We start from the raw sequence: 20,139 nt of genomic DNA on the forward strand, positions 1-20,139 counted from the left end.
AACCAATGCCCTGAGAAATTTAGAAGTATGTTCAACACTGTGATAATGTAAAAAGATTAGTGGATAGGTTGGAACTCACTCCTGGAATCATCTTTCCATTACTTTATAGCACTCCTCCCACCAAATTCTCAGATATATTGTGACCTTTTACATAGTATTCTGTAGGTGTGGCCTTTGAAGGCAATAAAATTTGAGTGTTAATACCTAATGGACCACTTAAGACCCGTCGAGCACGTTCCTTAACCTCTTAGGATTTAGCTTTTAGAGTTTTCTAGAGAAATTAAAAAAGAACACTTGATTTTCAGTAGCGGCAATTGCAAAGTAAGTAAAGCACCCAGCATTATCTCTAGAAGAGAACAGGATTTCAGAATCACATTAATACATTCCCCCACAAATCTAGTTAACTAAATAAGTCATTAGAACACTTACTATGATAGCCCATGCACCATTTGGGGTAGTAGCCATGCAGTTTGACTCTACTACCAGTATCAAGGAAAGATCCCAACTAAAAGCCATCAAGGGCATCTGATTTCCTTTGCACAGTGGCTGGTTCAGGTTGGGCATGTGAAATAAGTTGGTCCAATTAGAGTGAAGCCCAGGATTTTTATTCAAGGAGAGACTGGGGAAAGACAAGCTCTTTCATACTGTAGATGTGTGATATGCTGAAGTAATGCCTGGAGCACCTGCTGCCATTTTGCTATCATGAGTGGAAGCATTTGAGAAGAATCCAATGAAACACGGCAATACAACTGAGGGAATTTCAGATGAATGGAATCAAAACTCCAGTCGAAGCATCACTTCCTCTGAACTCTTCCATTACTTACCAGTCCATTACAGTCTGTCTAGTCAAGGCAGAGGTGTTAGGTAGAGTTGAACATACTTGTACAGGTAAGTTCAGAGAAATGACAGTCAGAAAACCCTCCAGACCAAGGGAACATACTCGCCAGCACATTTCCCTACTGACTACTCAGAGTGTTTGTGACAGCAACTTGTCTTGCTGTTACATCAGCCATCCCAGTCAGGTGAAGAAGAAATGTAAGCCAAGACAGCTGGAGGGCTGATCTTCCACCCACAGGGGCTCCTGCTGGGGCACCATGCTTGGCAAGACAGCAGCTGGTGGTGTCTGCTTTGGTTTGAAATTGTAGCAACTGCCTATATTCAGGTCAAAGCAGGTAACTTCTTTATGGAAAGTTTTGGAAGAACCAAGAGACCAGATTCTGAAATTTGCTATATCAGTCAGTAACCTGTAAATGGGTGGTTTGTGTCAACAACACCTTCTACCTCCTCTCTAAGAACACAATTAAAGAAAGAAGAGGAAAGAAATCACTCCAAGACTTTTAGAAAAGCCAGGCCTGTTTCCTAAGTGCATTTGTATCTTCTTTCTTCTACTCTCCATTGTACTGGAACAAAAGGACAAATGCAGGGATTCCTGGAGTTGTGAGCACAGGTAAGATGCCACAGGGGCAGGAGCAAAATGGGTGAATACTCCCGAGGTCTTACTGTGACTCAAATTGGTCAGATGACTCCTCATTATCTGAGAGTGGCCAGAAAAGTCCTGGGACCTGTCCTATGTTTATTCAAAGACGACGAAAATACTGAGTATAAAGAGTGGGTTCTATGGGTTATATTGTACTTGGAAGAATAACCTCACTGTCTGGTTGCATCTTGTGAGTCTCACTTGCTCAGTGTACCGGATCTCTCTCAGTATTATATAAAAACGTACATATCTAAACAAATACCATATTTTGTTGGTACCATTCTGCTCAATGGGGCTCGACAATACTAACGGATTCCTTAAACATAACAACAGAACATAGAAAGCACCGACTCTGAAATGCTCTTTCAAACTACTTTTCAGTTCACTTAGCACTGACAACTGTATGCATTTTCCTTTTTTTTTTCTTTTTCTCCTGAAATTCACTGAATTAACGCTCTGTCTAAAATTGCTGTTGCTTGCAGTTCAAGGATATTGCGAGTTCCAACAAAGCTGCTTCTAGGCTCATAAAATATCTTTCTCTAAAGAAGAAATCCCTGCTGAGATCACAGTGCTAAGATCTATTTCGAGACAAACCTATGACTTAGATGGGTAGTATCAGCCAGACTGGAGGTGTATTTTTCAAGCATAAGGATTTAGTTTACCTATCAGACACCTGATTAGGATTCCCAGAGTCATTGTTATAACTGAAGCAGCCTGGATGGGTTCCTCCCTCGGGTGACAATTTTCTTCTACAATGATTTTGCTGAAGAGGTTCGGGATTTACCATTCACTGTGTTCCCATTCCCTCGTGTGCAACATTTAGCTACAGAAGCATTATACTATGCCCTATTTTCTTGAAGGCATTTTTTCTTTTCTCCAGTTTCAGATATAATTCTTCTATGCCCTGATTTCACAATTTATTTCAAATGCTTCGCTTTAAAAGTCTTAAATTTTAAGTCTGCTATGGCCATGTTTGAAAAGAACTACTGTACTAGAATTTGGTCTTTCTAGCTGTTACAGGTAAAAAATAAAGATTATGGAATCTGTTATCTCTTTCAATCCACTCCCTGTCAGCTTCTCTATCAAATTAATTCTGTTTCCACTTTGGCCGCTCTCACATATTCACAGTCAACTTTCTGGAATGTCCTCTTTTCTCACTACTTTGTGGATTTTACTAATTTTTTCAGAGATTAACTGAAAACTCACTGTTTTACTTGGTTAAAAAGTAGATCCCCCAGAACTGCACTGGAGGTTGCTGACAGGCCTGCAGGGTCCCCACAAGTCTCCATGCTATTCTCCTATACCCCAAGAAACAGCCATGCAGGGGACTACTTAGATGCTGTCCAGTTCTTGGCTTGGCTTAATGATAAGTTACATGGGAACCTAGGCTAGCCAAGCCTGCTCAGCATTAGTCATGAGGAGGAGGTCACAGCTGACTGTTACCTTCAGCCAGGGCAAGTCAAAACAAAGCAGATAATTGCCTCCCTCCCTGATTTCTCACTCTGCAGCCCTGGGAAGCTTAACCTTCAAGCTCCAATGCACGCTGCTGCCAAGTAATGTGCTGCCTGTCCTCCACATCTTTTTCTCCTTTTCTTTCTGCCCTCCCCAGGTTTGGTCTCCTTCCCCTCCAAGTGCTTCACAGCTCCTCTTTCCGGGTCCCTGTCCTGATCCTCTAGTATTCTAATAGAATTATTTGTAATTGTAATGTGCTGAGTTGGGGGACCTGAAACCATCCAAGAAATACACACTTCTGCAGAACTCTCCAGGAATTGTTTGCAGCTGTTGGTTTGTCTGGAAGTGTTTACTTGGTTAGCAGCAGGCTCGCTAGAAGTACTGGCTGGAAGTGTTGGCTTCAGGGAGGAACTGGGAGAAAACAGGAATTACAAGGTATTTTGTCTCCTTCTTCCTATCCTTTGGCTAGATTGAGGTTCTCTTGGAGAGAGGGGCTAAAGGAATAAAATGATAGAATTAGTCAGCAAAGATTTCTAAGTAAGAGATGTACTGTGCTGTGGTCTATTTACAAAAAGGCACAGAATTGCAGAGACTTTTTCTCTTCTGCATGAATCTCAGCTAGACTCTGACCTCCCCAACACCAGCAGCTTTGGAAGGACCCATAGTCTGAACTGTCACTAACAGAGCCGGGACAGTTCCAAATGGGTTTTTTGGGAGGGGAAGCCAGCTCAGGTAAGAAAGATTAGTCAGGGATAATGGTGGCTGCAGCTGAAACACTGATTTGTGGGCACATAGGAGAGACCCTGTAATGGATGATAAAAAATAACGAATGGGTATCTTGAAGAATGGCCAACTTCCAGTTATTAAAGCAGGGATATTTTGTGCCAACATACTGTTGGCATAAAAGGGTAGAAGGGAACTTTTTGAATAGTCAGAGGTTGGTGGAGCCTGGCATATTTTGCGGGTTAATGGTGCAGAAGAATAATGGCTAATAGCTATTATTTACTGAATGCTTATTATATGCCAGTCACATTAAAATCTTTCTCTACATGCATTAGCTCATTTAGTCTTTACAACAACCCTATAGAAGTAGCATTATTATTATTGCCATTCTGTAGTCTGAAGACTAAGTCTTATAGCAGTTTATTAAATTTCCAAGGTCCAATAGCTAGTAAGTGCTGAGCCACTGAGATCCAATGCACATATATCAAGTTAATCTCATCCTAAGATCATGGCATAATAGGCCAAACTAACTCTGCCACTCACTGGGCATCCATCCTTCCTTATATCCTGGGTTATGTGGTTCTTTTTCTACCTGTTTCCCTAATTATCCTTTTAAGAATTCCAAATTAGAGCGGGCACATCTCTAGATTGGTTTCTGCTTCAATGGGGACCAAAATTAAATCTGTTTTCCTTTCAAACCCAGCTGGCTGCCTCTTTTCTGCGACCAGCTGGAGCACCTCCAGCCTCACTAAAGAGAGCTGTCGGCAAGGCTGGAGCGGTCCATGTTCAGGGCTCCCTGCCCTGCTGCTGGCAGATGCTTTGTCAAAGAAATGAGACAAACTGCCATAGAAGCGCTAAGGAGTCAGCTCAAGCTACCCACAGGAAAGGAGTGTCAGCAGCCAGGCCTCAGGTCCCAGGCCAGGAAGGGTATGCATAAGTGCATAGCACAGCCTAGAGTGCCTGGGGGACATCCTGACACACAGTACTTGCACAATGCTGCATCACTCTGAAGAGTATCTGGGTTCCTTAAATTCCACAAGGACTATCCCACAGTTTTTCCATCTTCCACTATTGATATTTTGGGATAGTTCTTTTACATGGGGACTGTCCTGTGGGTGTTGAGCAGCATCTCTAGCCTCCACCCATAAATGCCAGCCATGCCAATCCCTGCCCATGTTGGGATAAACAAAGACATCTATAGACAGGCCAAGTGTCTTGTGGGAGACAAAGTACTCCCCTATTGGAGAAAATGAAGGGGCTGGGGAAAATTATCTCTTAATTTAAGGTCCTTTCCTGGAAGGCTATCTAACAGTGTCAAACACACACACACACAGCTACAGTTGAAAGCTGGTATCAAAGGTATTAAAATTCCTCTAATTTATCTATTGGATAGGTTACTTCCTGACACATATAGCACTCAAGCCTTGTGGATATGATTCAAATACAATATAGATCATTTTTTCTCAAAAGGTGGTCAGTGGATTATCACCTCGATGGCTACTTAAAACACAGATTCTGTGAATCAATGCCAAATCGAATGAATCACCATATCCCCAGGGTGACGCCCAAAATTCTGCATTTTAATAAAGTCCTTGGGTAATTCTTTTGTATATTAAAGTTTGAGAGCCACTGATACAGATGAAGCTCCCAAGGAATTTACAATCTCTTTGAAGGAAAACAATTTATAAAAAACACACAGTAGTCCCCTCGTCTATGGTCTTTCTTTCTGTGGTTTCAGTTACCCACTGTCAATTGTGGTCCAAAAAGATTACATAGAAAATAATAGAAGTAAACAATTCATATGTTGTAAATTACGTGCCATTCTGAGGAGCATGATGAAATTTCACAATGTCCCTCTCTTTCTTGCAGGAATCATCCCTTTGTCCAGTGCATCCACAGGCAATGCTGTTTGGTAAGTTAGGTGTATTAAATGCATTTTTAATTTACAATATTTGCAGTGTATGATAGTTTTGTTGGGAGGTATCCCCATGGAAACTTGAGGAGCATCTGTATAGGGTTCAGTACTATCTGTGGTTTCAGGCATCTACTGGTGGCCTTGGAACTTATCCCCTGTGGATGAGAGGGCAACATTGTTTGTATATCATTAAGTACAGGTGGTAAGTATTGCAAAGTTGCTAAGATAAAAAGCAAATGGCTGAAACTCAACTCTTTTGTAAGACTTGAGATCAAAATTCCTAGTTGTAATTATTCAATGTAGGCATTGGATAAATGAAGTACATTATGTTGGATAACATTTGAATTCTACCAGCTATTTTACTTTTTTCTTTTTTTACTGTAGGCAAATTTATATACAGTGAAATACACAGATTATAACATTTTGATAAACATTCACACTCATGAAACCACTATTTCAACTAATATTGTCGCTTTCCAAAGTCTCCTCCTATCCCTTTTAGTCAATTCTTACATCCCATAGACAAACATTCCTCTTTTATCACATAGATTAGTTTTATCTGTACTTGAAATGCATATAAATTGAATCACACAGTATGTATTCTTTGGTGTCTTGTTTCTTTCACTCAACATAGCATTTAAAAAAATTTATCTGTATCATGGATGGGCATAGTGACTCACTCCTGTAATCCCATCCCAGCACTTTGGGAGGCCGAGGCAGGCAGATCACCTGAGGTCAGGAGTTCGAGACCAGTCTGGTCAACATGGTGAAACCCCATCTCTGCTAAAAATACAAAAATTAGCTGGGTGTGGTGGCTCACGCCTGTAATCTCATCTACTTGGGAGTCTGAGGCACAAGAATCCCTTGATCCCGGGAGGCAGAGGTTGCAGTAAGCTGAGATCATGCCACTGCACTCCAGCCTGGGTTACAGAGTGAGACTTGGCCTCAAAAAAAAAAAAAAAAAAAAAAAAAATTATCTGTGTCACTGTATATATTAGTTCTTTTTTTTATTGATGAGTATGAATATACCAAAATGTATCCATTCTTCTGTTGATGAATATTTATTTCTATTTTTTCAGCTATTATGAAAAAGCTGCTGTAAGCGTTCTTTTCAAAGCCCTTTTTGGACATACGTTTTCATTTCTTTTAGCTGCTGGGTTATAAGATAGGTATATGTTTGGCTTTTTAAGAAAATTCCAAACAATTCTCCAATGTAGTTATACTTTTTTACACTCTTAGCAACAAGGTAGGAGAGTTTCAGTTACTTCATATCCTCAACACTTGGTTTAGTCAATCTTTCCATTTTAGCTGTTCTAGTGTATGGAAAACTATCGAGTTGGTGTTTTAATTTGAATAACTCTAATGAGTAATGATGTTGAGGACATTTTCATGTGCTTAACTGGACATTCATAAATCTTCTTTTGTGCAGTGTTTAAGTCTTTTGCCCTTTTAAAAATCATTGTCTTTTTGTCTTTTATTCTTGATTAAAGAAAGTATTTATCCATTATTGATATAAATTCTTTGGGTATGTATATTTTTTCTCTAAGTTTTTTGTGCCCTTTCATTTTCTTAATGGTGTCTTTTGATGAGAAGGTTTTAGTTTGATACAGTCTAATTAATTTTTTTATGTTTAGTGCTTTTTTATGTCCTAAGAAATCATTGCCTCTCAAACTTATAAAGATAATCTCTTTTTTTTTTTTTGGAAAGGCAAAAGAAAAACACATTTATATGGTAGTTTATAAACAAGCGAAGGCCCAATAAATAAATTTTAGAAACTGAATTCAATTTTTTCCAGAAACCAAAGTTGGATTACCGTACCTACAAATTATGTACAAATGCTTGTGAAACAGGCTTAGAATAAACGCATTTTGAATCACTCAGCACAGTTAAAAACAAAATCTTTTGTAGAGAAAAGCCTTTTAAAAACCTAAGAGAGAGGTTTTTCATAGACTCGACCCTGATTTTGCACAAAACTGGCAGTTGATTTGGCTTAATTTTATCACACACCAGACTTACCACAATAGTTACGGGAAGACAGAGGCAGGCTAACAACAAAAAAAATCACAAATACAACAATGTATTTCATTTTGAGGGCAGGTACTGTTTATTAAGCTGACGAGACTCGAAAAATAATCATGGTAGACAACTTAGTTCATTCTTCTAGTAAGTCTGTTGATCTGGTCCTCCCTGTTGCCAGCATCTCTACCTTCTACAAAACGGGTGGTCTTTTTCTTCATTCCACCTCGTGGAGAAGATAATTTGAAAGGCCACAGGAAGTTATTTGCCTCTTTGAAGCGTTTTCCAACAGTATAGATCTCATGAATCAGATCCTCCATGCAGATGATGCCATATTTACCAAGAGATCGAGCAATCAAAGCGTTATCTGTCAAAGCAGTTCACTTCTTATTGATTTTGCCATAACCACGCTTGTAGATTAGCTCATTTACTGACTTCAGATTGGGGTACCCCCATGCAATATATGTCTCTACAATCCTCAGCATGTTAATCGAAGCCTTGTTGAGCTTCACAAAGGTTCCATTGAAGATTTGACGAAGGCGAAGAAGCTGCAATACCTTTCGGACCTTTGGGCTCACGCCATTGATACCTCTGATCCTGATGACAAATGCCAATTTGGGTTCAGCAGGTACATAGAAGTTGCCAGCTTTTCTTGCCACCCTCGCCATTCGAATTTCAGTTCTGTACTTCTGCCTATACTCCTTGTGATAGTGCTTCGCTTTTTCATAGATAAGCTTCCTTCTTGCCTTTCAAAGCATCTTTTGGGCAAATTTCTTTCTCAGGCGCTTGATCTTCAGCTCTGTGAAATTCCTTCGCTTTTTTTTAAGGGTTTCTGGCACAGCAGGAACCTTCTTCTTCTTCTCTTCTGCACCCTCCATGGTTCCAGCCAGAAAAAGAGCATAAAGATAATCTCTTTATGTTTTCTTCTAGCAGTTTAATAGTTTCAGCTTTTATATTTTAGTATATGAACTATTTCAGATTATTTTTTATAGTGTAAGGTAGAGGATGAAGTTCTTCTTTTAAAATAAATTTTTTTTCTACACATTTGTAAAAATGACTTATTTCCTCAAATTGAATGACCTTAGCACTGTCATAAAAAAATCAATTGACAGTATGTGTGTTGACTGTATATGTATGAGTCAATTTCTGGGCTTTATGTTTTGTACTATTATTCAATTTATTAGTTCTTTTGCCAATATCATACCTATCTTAATTCTTTAGGTTTGTACTAAATCTGGCAGTGTAAGTTCTTCAACACTTTTCTTTTTAAAAAATTATTTTGGCTATCTTAGTTCTCTGCATCTTTACATACATTTCAGAAATAGTGTGTCATTTTCTTTTAAGCCTGTTTGGCACTGATCATGATGGCATTAACACTACAGATGAATGTGATGAGAAGTATCTTAAAAATATGGAGTTTTCTGCTCAATGAATATGGTATACCTCTTTAATTATGTCTTTTAATATTTCTCTCCTAGATAATAGTCTTTTTTCCATTCCATGGAAATCCTGCTGTATTTATCTATTGTAATAATGTTACCGATAACCTAGGAATGGGTAAGAAGTCATCCAGCTAATGCCGCCTAGTTAAATCCCTTTCTTCAAAATTTCAATTTGAATAGATGAATCCTTCAGATTCGACATCAAAAAAAAAAAAAAAAAAAAAAAAAAGGCGGCTTAGGAATTTTGATTGAGCTCCCTAGAGATGACCTAGCTTTTATACTTCCATACACTTTAGTCATTAAGGTTTTCCCTTTAGTTTAGTAAGTTATGCAATATGTTTCCAAATATTTCTTTAAGGAAACTGTTGCTTACAACCAAAAATCTGTAATGCAACATTTATCATTATTAGAAATGAACACAATTTGAATAAAATTAGTCCTTATTATGATTGCTTTTGAGATCCTCTGTATTTGCTCATGTTCAAATGTTTTGTTATACTACGAATTTGTATTAGCAAAAAAATGTCTTTTTGAGAAAAATTCAGAGCAAAAGATAGAAAAAAATCTCAAAACATCAGCAACTTCATGAATTATGTAACAATCATTCATATTTAGACAAACAGCATATGAAGTAATTCTTCTGTTTTAATATTCTTCTCACAAAATATCCCAGAAGTAAGCTGAGAAGCTAACGGTGAATACACAAGTATTTTTATATATAAATGTATCTTTCCTCTCATGTTATTAAGAAATAAGTGAATTTGAAGAAAGCTTGTTTACACCCAGAAAAAGGCTGTTTTACCATATAAGTGAACTTCTTTTCCCAAGGCCCTTAGCAATCTAGCCTGGCATGGAAACACTGAATATAATGTATACATATTTCTCAGTAGAAGCTGATTACTGCAGAAACTGTGCCCCTCTCTATAATCAGCATATTTTCTAAGTTTATTAAACCTGTGTGAACTTTGGAGACTTGAGAACTAGCAGCACGAGAGGCCTCAGCTTAACTTGGCCCAAGTCTATGCATCTGTGAAGGTGTTATTTGACAGATCTGTCCCTCACAGCATTTCTTCTCATAGCCAAGTCAAACCAAGTAGTCATTACCAACAGTAGAGAACAATAGTACTTTCATTCGCAATCAAATCGATGGTGAGCTGTCATCTGACACCAACATATGAAAAAGTTAATCTCAATCAGGAAACTAGAAATGACCGTGCATTACCCTGAGGTTGTAGTGAGGACTAAATGGCATAATACATATATAAGTCACTTGTAAGGAAGATATTAGAAAAAGATAAATGCATATTAGCTATTGTATTTCTGCCCCGTGGTTTATCCAGAATCATTAAAGAACGAGTTGTTTCACTTCAACTGATTTTCCAAAATACTAACATTCACAGCTTTAAATAAATAAAAGATATAAAAATCTGTTCTTCAGTATCTGGAAATCTTGCCAAAACATATTACTATGCATACTTGTACTTGGGTAGCTCTTTAAATATGGTATACCAATTTTAGGGAATGGCTTCTTAATTGCTTGGATTATCATCATAAGCAATCATAATACAGGCTATGGCAGATGCCCTCAAAGTGTACGCTTTTGAACTGTTTAATAACACGATTTGTTAATCCTTTTGTGTCATGGATCTTTGAGAAGCAGATGGAACCTATGAATTTCAACTTCAGAAAAACGCAAATATGGACTAAAAAAACCCTCAAAACAACAAAAAACACAAGTTCTGGTATATACAGAGTTTCTAGATGATTTATATGCTCTTCATGTGTCTCTAGGGAAATCCCAAGAACCCATGCCTTGCAATAAGCAAAGACAAGGAGAAAGATGTAAATAAATATTTACAATATGTCAGGAACTTTGCACCATGCCAGACATTAGGCCAAGGTATACACACATTATGGTTTTATTGATTGATCGATTGATTGAGACAGGGTTTCACTCTGTCATCCAGGCTGGAGTGCAGCGGCACCATCTCGGCTTACCGCAACCTCTGCCTCCCAGGTTCAAGTGATTCTCCTGCCTCAGCCTCCTGAGTAGTTGGCATTACAGGCATGTGCCATCATGCCTGGCTAGTTTTTGTATTATTAGTAGAGGCGGGGTTTCACCACATTGACCAGGATAGTCTCGAGTTCCTGACCTTGGGTGATCCACACTTTTTGGCCTCCCAAAGTGCTGGGATTACAGGCATGAGCCACCACACATGGCCACATTATCATATTTAATATCCCCAACAGTCTTATGAGGTATGTTCTATTTGTATGCATTTTTCAGATGAGGAAATTCAAGATCAGACAAAGGAAGCCTGTGCAGTATAAAACACTTAACAATTAAAGGGGATGATTCAAATTCTAGAGCCCATAGTTTTAACACATGTTCTTTTTAGGTTGTTCCTTCTCTGTTGCAATTTAACTCAGCAATAATTATTTCTACTTTTAGTAAATATTAAAATATAACCATTTACTTAGTACCTCTTTTATGCCAATCAACAATAGAAGGATTTTACATGTAAAATCTCATGCAATCCTCTCAGTGGCCATAAACAATTTATAATTTTTTTTTTTTTTTTTTTTTTTTTTTGAGACAGGGTCTCACTATCACCCAAGCTGAAGTACGGTAGCACAATCTTAGTTCACTGTGGTCTCAAACTCCTGGGCTCATGTGATCCTCCCACCTCAGCCTCCCAAGTAGCTGAGATTATAGTCAGGCACCACCATGCATATTTAATTTTTTGCAAAGATAGGGTCTCATTATGTTGCCCAGGCTGGTCTCAAACCCCTGGCCTCAAGAAATCCTCCCATCTTGGCTGCCCAAAGTGCTGGGATTACAGGCATGAGCCACAACACCTGGCCAATTTATAAATATTCTTAACCCCATTTTATAGTTACAAAAACCCAGACTTAAATAAGCTTCCTAACACTCCAGAGTGAGCAAGCAGCAAACTCTGAAGTTACTCCTACAGGCTATGATCTTTCCCCTTTCCTCCTATTTCTTTTTTCTTTTTCTTTTTTTTTTTTTTAGCATAAATTTCTACCAGAAAAAGTTTTATTCAGACGTTGATTAAATTACATTGACTCTTTAGATTAATTTGAGGGTGAACTGATGTCTTAACAATATTGCAACTTCTTTTATTTATTTTTATTATACTTCAAGTTCTAGGTACATGTGCACAACGTGCAGGTTTGTTACATATGTATACATGTGCCATGTTGGTGTGCTGCACCTATTAACTCATCATTTACATTAGGTATGTCTCCTAATGCTATCCATTCCCCCTCCTCCCACCCCACGACAGGCCCCGGTGTGTGATGTTCCCCATTCTGTGTCCAAGTGTTCTCATTGTTCAATTCCCACCTATGAGTGAAAACATGCAGTGTTTGGTTTTCTGTCCTTGTGATAGTTTGCTCAGAATGATGGTTTCCAGCTTCATCCATGTCCCTACAAAGGACATGAACTATCCTTTTTTATGGCTGCATAGTATTCCATGGTGTATATGTGCCATATTGTCTTAATCCAGTCTATCATTGATGGACATTTGGGTTGGTTCCAAGTCTTTGCTATTGTGAATAGTGCTGCAATAAACATACGTGCGCATGTGTCTTTATAGCAGCATGATTTATAATCCTTTGGGTATATACGCAGTAATGGGATGGCTGGGTCAAATGGTATTTCTAGTTCTAGATCCTTGAGGAATCGCCACACTGTCTTCCACAATAGTTGAACTAGTTTACAGTCCCACCAACAGTGTAAAAGTGTTCCTATTTCTCCACATCCTCTCCAGCACCTGTTGTTTCCTGACGTCTTAATGATCACCATTCTAACTGGTGTGAGATGGTATCTCATTGTGGTTTTGATTTGCGTTTCTCTGATGGCCAGTGATGATGAGCATTTTTTCATGTGTCTGTTGGCTGCATAAAGCCTTCTTTTGAGAAGAGTCTGTTCATATCCTTCACCCACTTTTTGATGGGGTTGAGTTTTTTCTTGTAAATTTGTTTAAGTTCTTTGTAGATTCTGGATATTAGCCCTTTGTCAGATGGGTAGATTGTAAACATTTTCTCCCAATCTCTAGGTTGGCTGTTCACTCTGATGGTACTTTCTTTTGCTGTGCAGAAGCTCTTTAGTTTAATTAGATCCCATTTGTCAATTTTGGCTTTTGTTGCCATTGCTTTTGGAGTTTTAGTCATGAAGTCCTTGCCCATGCCTATGTCCTGAATGGTATTGCCTAGGTTTTCTCCTAGGGTTTTTATGGTTTTAGGTCTAACATTTAAGTCTTTAATCCATCTTGAATTAATTTTTGTATAAGGTGTAAGGAAGGGATCCAATTTCAGCTTTCTACATATGGCTAGCCAGTTTTCCCAGTACCATTTATTAAATAGGGAATCCTTTCCCCATTTATTGTCTTTGTCAGGTTTGTCATATATCAGGTGGTTGCAGATGTGTGATATTATTTCTGAGGGCTCTGTTCTGTTCCATTGGTCTATACCTCTGTTTTGGTACCAGTGCCATGCTGTTTTGCTTACTGTAGGCTTGTAGTATACTTTGAAGTCAGGTAGTGTGATGCCTCCAGCTTTGTTCTTTTGGCTTAGAATTGTCTTGGCAATGTGGGGTCTTCTTTGGTTGCATATGAACTTTAAAGCAGTTTTTTTCCAATTCTGTGAAGAAAGTCATTGGTAGCTTGATGGGGATGGCATTGAATCTATAAACTACCTTGGGCAGTATGGCCATTTTCACCATATTGATTCTTCCATGAGTATGGAATATTTTTCCATTTGTTTGTGTCCTTTTTTACCTTGTTGAGCAGTGGTTTGTAGTTCTCCTTGAAGAGGTCCTTCACATCCCTTGTAAGTTGGATTCCTAGGTATTCTATTCTCTTTGATGCAATTGTGAATGGGAGCTCACTCATGATTTGGCTCACTGTTTGTTATTGGTATAGAGGAATGCTTGTGATTTTTGCACATTGATTTTGTATCCTGAGACTCTGCTGAATTTGCTTATCAGCTTCAGGAGATTTTGGGCTGAGATGATGGGGTTTTCTAAATATACAATCATGTCATCTGCAAACAGGGACAATTTGACTTCTTCTTTTCCTAATTGAATACCCTTTATTTCTTTCTCCTGCCTGATTGCCCTGGCCAGAACTTCTAACACTATGTTGAATAGGAGTGGTGAGAGAGGGCATCCCTGTCTTGTGCCAGTTTTCGAAAGGAATGCTTCCAGTTTTTGCCCATTCAGTATGATATTGGCTGTGGGTTTGTCATAAATAGCTCTTATTACTTTGAGATATGTACCATCAATACCTAGTTTATTGAGAGTTTTTAGCATGAAGGGCTGTTGAATTTTGTTGAAGGACTTTTCTGCATCTATTGAGATAATCATGTGGTTTTTGTCTTTGGTTCTGTTTATATGATGGATTACGTTTATTGATTTGCGTATGTTGAACCAGCCTTGCATCCCATGGATGAAACCCACTTGATCATGGTGGATAAGCTTTTTGATGTACTGCTGGATTTGGTTTGCCATTATTTTATTGAGGATTTTTGCATCAATGGATATTGGTTCATCAGGGATATTGGTCTAAAATTCTCTTTTTTTGTTGTGTCTCTGTCAGACTTTTGTATCAGGATGATGCTGGCCTCATAAGATGAGTTAGGGAGGAGTCCCTCTTTTTCTACTGATTGGAATAGTTTCAGAAGGAATGGTACCAGCTCCTCTTTGTACCTCTGGTAGAATTTGGCTGTGAATCCGTCTGGTCCTGGACTTTTTTTTGGTTGGTAGGCTATTACTTATTGCCTCAATTTCAGAGCCTGTTATTGGTCTATTCAGGGATTCAACTTCTTCCTGGTTTAGTCTTGGAAAGGTATATGTGTCCATTTCTTCTAGGTTTTCTAGTTTATTTGTGTAGAGGTGTTTATAGTATTCTCTGGTGGTAGTTTGCATTTCTGTGGGATCGGTAGTGATATCCCCTTTACCATTTTTAATTGCGTCTATTTGATTCTTCTCTCTTTTCTTCTTTATTAGTCTTGCTAGCCATCTATCAATTTTATTGATCTTTTTAAAAAACCAGCTCCTGGATTCATTGACTTTTTGAAGAGATTTTTGTGTCTCTGCTTCTGTTCAGTTCTGCTCTGATCTTAGTTATTTCTTGCCTCCTGCTAGCTTTTGAATGTGTTTGCTCTTGCTTCTCTAGTTCTTTTAATTGTGATGTTAGGGTGTCCACTTTAGATCTTTCCTGCTTTCTCTTGTGGTCATTTAGTGCTATAAATTTCCCTCCACACTGCTTTAAATGTGTCCCAGAGATTCTGGTATGTTGTATCTTTGTTCTCATTGGTTTCAAAGAACATCTTTATTTCTGCCTTCATTTCGTTATGTACCCAGTAGTCATTCAGGAGCAGGTTGTTCAGTTTCCATGCAGTTGAACGGTTTTGAGTAAGTTTCTTAATCCTGAGTTCTAGTTGGATTGCACTGTGGTCTGAGAGACAGTTTGTTATAATTTCTGTTTTTTACATTTGCTGAGTAATGCTTTACTTCCAATGATGTGGTCGCTTTTGGAAGACACCACTCTTCATATGCACTTCCAAAAAAGCCAGCCATTTGTTCCTTAGGCCAAAGTTGATGTGAACTAAAGTTCTGGCTTCCAGAGACTGTGAACAGTCTATAGACCTATAAACAGTCTTTATAGACCTACAGTCTATAAATACATCTTTAATGTATGGGCTCATGCTCACCTCTTTAGGGCCTCACAGTTCTTAGTACTGAAGGCTTAGTCTGTGGGAAGATTTGTCTGCCCTTCCAATTTAATTATCATGTGTCATTTCTCTTTAAGCAAGTGCCTAATCTGCCAAAGAAATCACAGGAAGAAGTTTTCTCAAGATTGCAAGTATTAATACAATGATAGTTGCAGAGCATAACTACATATGTCATCATGTACCATCTCTGTTTATGGATTTGTATAAATATACATATTACACCTCAAGAGAGATTGTTTGCATTTATTAGTGCTTTATTTTTCCATACGGGTGTCTCTGGGAACATTGAGGTGGAATCATAGAATTTTATCATCTTATGCTTGATTTCTTTCTTTAGTACAATGAGAAAAAATGTGACGGCTTGTTCTAACCAGATAGATCCGGAATAATTGAGATTTTAACAAAATTCTCTTTTATTTGGCTGTCTGGAATACTCCAAAATGTATCAGGTATATCCTTTTCCCTTGAGGGTATTTTATAGATAATTAAATGAATAAAATTAAAATTCTTTTCAATACTACCAATAAGAAAACTGTTAGTGTTAAGTCAGGAGTGAGAAAACAAGGCCTATGAATCAAATCCAGCCTGCTGCTTGCTTTTGTAAATAAAGTTTTATTAGAACACAGCCTTCCCCTCTTTTTTACACTTTGTCTATGGGTGCTTTCATACTACGTTAACAAAGTTGAGTAGCTGCAACAGAGACCATCTGGCCTGCAAAGCCTAAAAATACTGTCTGACCCTCTATGTTTATCAGCCTTCCACATGTCTCCCATATGCCAGCTGCTGTGTTGAGTGATCGGCATACACCCCAGGCCCTTTTTGCCTTTTGTGGGTCCTAGGCACTTTTGTCTTTGTGGCCTCTTTCATTAAAAAAAATTAAAAAAATGTATTTTATGGCTACATTGGTATAAATCAAACATATGTTAAAACATTTTCTTTGCCTGGGAAGTTCATTTTTTTAGTATAATTTTCAAATAAAATACTTTTGTGGGGGATCTAAAAGTATTGTGGATACCGCACCTACTCTTTTTAATGGAGAAGTCAATCCTTCTGCGTCATAACATTTCTGTCTCCCAGTAGTCACCCATTATAGAGATGTGGAAACCAAATTTTAAAGCATCTAAAGTTATCCTTGCAGGCCCACACATCTAGTAAGAACCCAAATCCAGGTCTTGCCAGACTCTGGAGAGAGTGTGTACTCTTAATCACTTTCCCATACATTCTCTCTGACTTGCACTGTGCTGAAGTGACTGAGGGGAGAGTTGGGTAAATGAATGAAAACCTACCAGAAACAGAAGAAAAACTTTTTCATTAAGACATGAGGACCAACTGAGCATCCTGTAGTCGTCGTTATTCTTTAAGCTAGCAGGTAGTTTAATCAGTGTTTGTAACACGTTTTGAAAATAAATAGTTGTGTACAAGGGTTAAATATATTTATTTCTTGAAACATCTTACTCTCTGGAGTCTTTGTAGAAGCCTTTACCAAGAGAAGAGATTAAATGACTTCCCCTGTCACCTAGTCCTCCCCTATAGTTCGCCAGTTAAGGAAACACTGAATTTTTATAGTTGCATCTATTCACTAAAATATATGACTTGGCGTTTTCACTCTCACAATATATTGAGAAATAATTCAAGCTGCCTTCTGGTGTTATCTACAACTTGTATATGACATCGCTGGCTGCAGAAAAAGCCTGGGAGGCTGCACAGAAATGAGAGATTTGAAAGATATTGTCCCAAAGGGGAAGGAATAAGTATATTGCTTTTTCTTTTCAAACACGTACCAACTAAGAACTTCTGAAACAAAAAGAAAATGTCCGTGGTCTCAAGAAATGAGTACAAGGGACTGTTGGCCTAGTAGAAAGTGCTGAGTCCTATAGCTGCAAACAATAACCATTATCTGTGTGACATCATCTCAAAGGTCCCAGGAATTTCCTCTGGTCCCAAATCTCTCTCTATCCAACTTCCCTGATTGGTTTGTTTTTAGATAAAGACTTTGAATTGATTAAATTGGAATCAGTCTGAAGGTAAGGCTCTGGAAGCATGGGACAAGAGAAAGTTAACTTTTGACATGGGTCAGAAAGAGCCAAGAGCAGCAACAGTATTCGAGATATGGAGCCAAGTGGGAATGAAAGAGAGATGCTCTTGGAGGCAGCCTCCAGGGTAGAAGATCATGAATACCTAATGGCCTGGGGAGTGAGAGTTACCAAAGGAAACAAACTGTGCTGTGTGTTTGTACTTATGGAGATGTCTAGAAAGAAATTTTGCCAAGTTCACAATGTTCTCATGAACCTCACTAGAAGTAACTATAGACTGTTGCCTAAAGATTTTATTTTCCCAAAGTTAACAAGGTACATCAATTCCTTTCACTAGGAAACAAAAATTTTCTTCATTATATCTAGGAGGATCAGCAGCATCAGCACCACGTGGCTCCACTCCAGACCTACAGAATTTTAATCTGTGTTTTCATTGGCTCCCCAGTAATTCATACACACATGAAGGTTTGAGAACCACCACCTAAGAACACACCTAAAGTCCTGACCTGTACCAGGTAGGTAGGTTTTCTGGAGGAAATCCTAGAAGATGTGACCCTGAATCCCTCTGGTAATCATCCACGCCCCTCCCTGAATCCCTCTGGTAATCATACATACCCCTCCCTGAATCCCTCTGGTAATCATACACGCCCCTGGGTACAGCACTGTGAATGAGCGTCCAGTAACATACAATTTATTCTCAAGTTGCAGCTGAGACAATGGAAAATTTGCTTCTAAGAGAGCTCAACAAATCCGAAGTGTGCAGAATGTCCTTATCTTAAGTAGCATTTTGGTTCAACTACAGAAAAATGCTGTAATGTTAAAGCCATAGAATGGTTGGAGTTTTGACTTTAAAAACATCAATAGCAATATAAAAGCCTTTCAATTATTTGGGGTCTACAACACCTCTGCTACACTCCACCCACTTCTAAATGTCATTACATTATTTGACAAACATAACATGGAACATTCATGAACTGTGGTGTGTTGTGCAAGCCATATTCGTTCAAGGGGAAGAGAAAGCATGAAGAGGAAGTTAAAGTACTATTCCCAGTTTGCTTCTAAAAGTGGGATTTGGTGAATCAAGCACCTTTTCTTACCATTGCTTTGATTTCAACAAGGGTCTCTAAGAATACTATGAAGAAACATTTCCCTATATTTCTGTTCTGAAGATGCTCTCATATAAAATGGTGCCTAAGAATGTAGATTCAAGGCGGGGCACGGTGGCTCACACCTGCAATCCCAGCACTTTGGGAGGCCGATGCAGGTGGATCACGAGGTCCAGAGTTTGAGACCAGCCTGGTCAACATGGTGAAGCCTTGTCTCTACTAAATATACAAAAAATTAGTCAGGTGTGGTGGTACGCGCCTGTAATCCCAGCTACTCTGTAGAGTGAGGCAGCAGAATCGATTGAACCTGGGAGGCAGAGGTTGCAGTAAGCTGAGATCATGCCATTGCACTCCAGCCTGGGCGACAGGGTGAGACTCTTTCTCAAAAAAAAAAAAAAAAAAAAGTATGTAGAGATTCAAATCTAGATTCCTCCTTCTTCCACTTACTAGTGGTGTGATTTGGGAGCAAGCTACATAATCTTCTCTAGTTTCAGTTTCCACATCCGTAAAATGGATATCACAGTAGTGACTATTTCATAGGATTGCTGTGAGTTTTAAATAAGACAGTGCATACAAAGTATTGAGCACGGTACTTGGCACATAGTAAATTTAGCTAAAATTTGTTTTTCATCATCATCATTAGCTGGGCAGCTTTGTTTTGTTCTGTTTTAAGACAGGATCTTTCTCTGTTACTCAGGCTAGAGTGCAGTGGCAGGATCATGACTCACTGCAGCCTCAACCTCCTGGGCTAAAGCAATCCTCCTGTCCATGCCTGGCTCATTTTTTGATTTTTTGAGATATGAGGTCTCGCTATGTTGCCCAGGCTAGTCTAGAACTCCTGAGCTAAAGCAATCCTCCCATCTGGGCCTCCCAAAGTATTGGGATTACTAGCATGCACCACTGCGCCTGGCCTTAGCTAGGTAGTTTTTATCACACCCATCTGGAGTGAAGTAAGTGAAGGAGAGAGAACTTCAGTGACAAACACACAATCTTATGCTCTCGATATTAGGAGAACAAAGATCTATTCAATTCTCCCTTGCTGTTCCTTTGAGCCATCCATACCTCAGAAAACAACACACTGATTTCAACAAAAAATATTCCCTCTTGAGGTTAATTTATCCAAAAAAATATATAGTTCAGGTAAAAAAAAAAAAAATTGTGCCTCAAAGCCTTTAGGCCATAGAACTTTATTACAAATTTATCAGTGGTTGAAAGG

General features: G+C 38.6%; 1 protein-coding gene and 1 pseudogene across 4 annotated transcripts in view; both read right to left on the bottom strand.

The window, feature by feature from the left end:
- The window catches only part of SGCD (sarcoglycan delta), a 1,039,631-nt gene that overhangs the window by 274,073 nt on the left and 745,419 nt on the right, over positions 1-20,139 (bottom strand). The gene's annotated exons all lie outside the window — the stretch shown is intronic.
- On the bottom strand, positions 7,715-8,461 carry LOC104657294 (annotated as a pseudogene). Its single transcript, XR_747265.1, has one exon. The product of XR_747265.1 is annotated as a 60S ribosomal protein L7 pseudogene (transcript).

Source organism: Rhinopithecus roxellana, chromosome 3, assembly GCF_007565055.1.
Source record: "Rhinopithecus roxellana isolate Shanxi Qingling chromosome 3, ASM756505v1, whole genome shotgun sequence".
NCBI lineage: Eukaryota > Metazoa > Chordata > Mammalia > Primates > Cercopithecidae > Rhinopithecus > Rhinopithecus roxellana.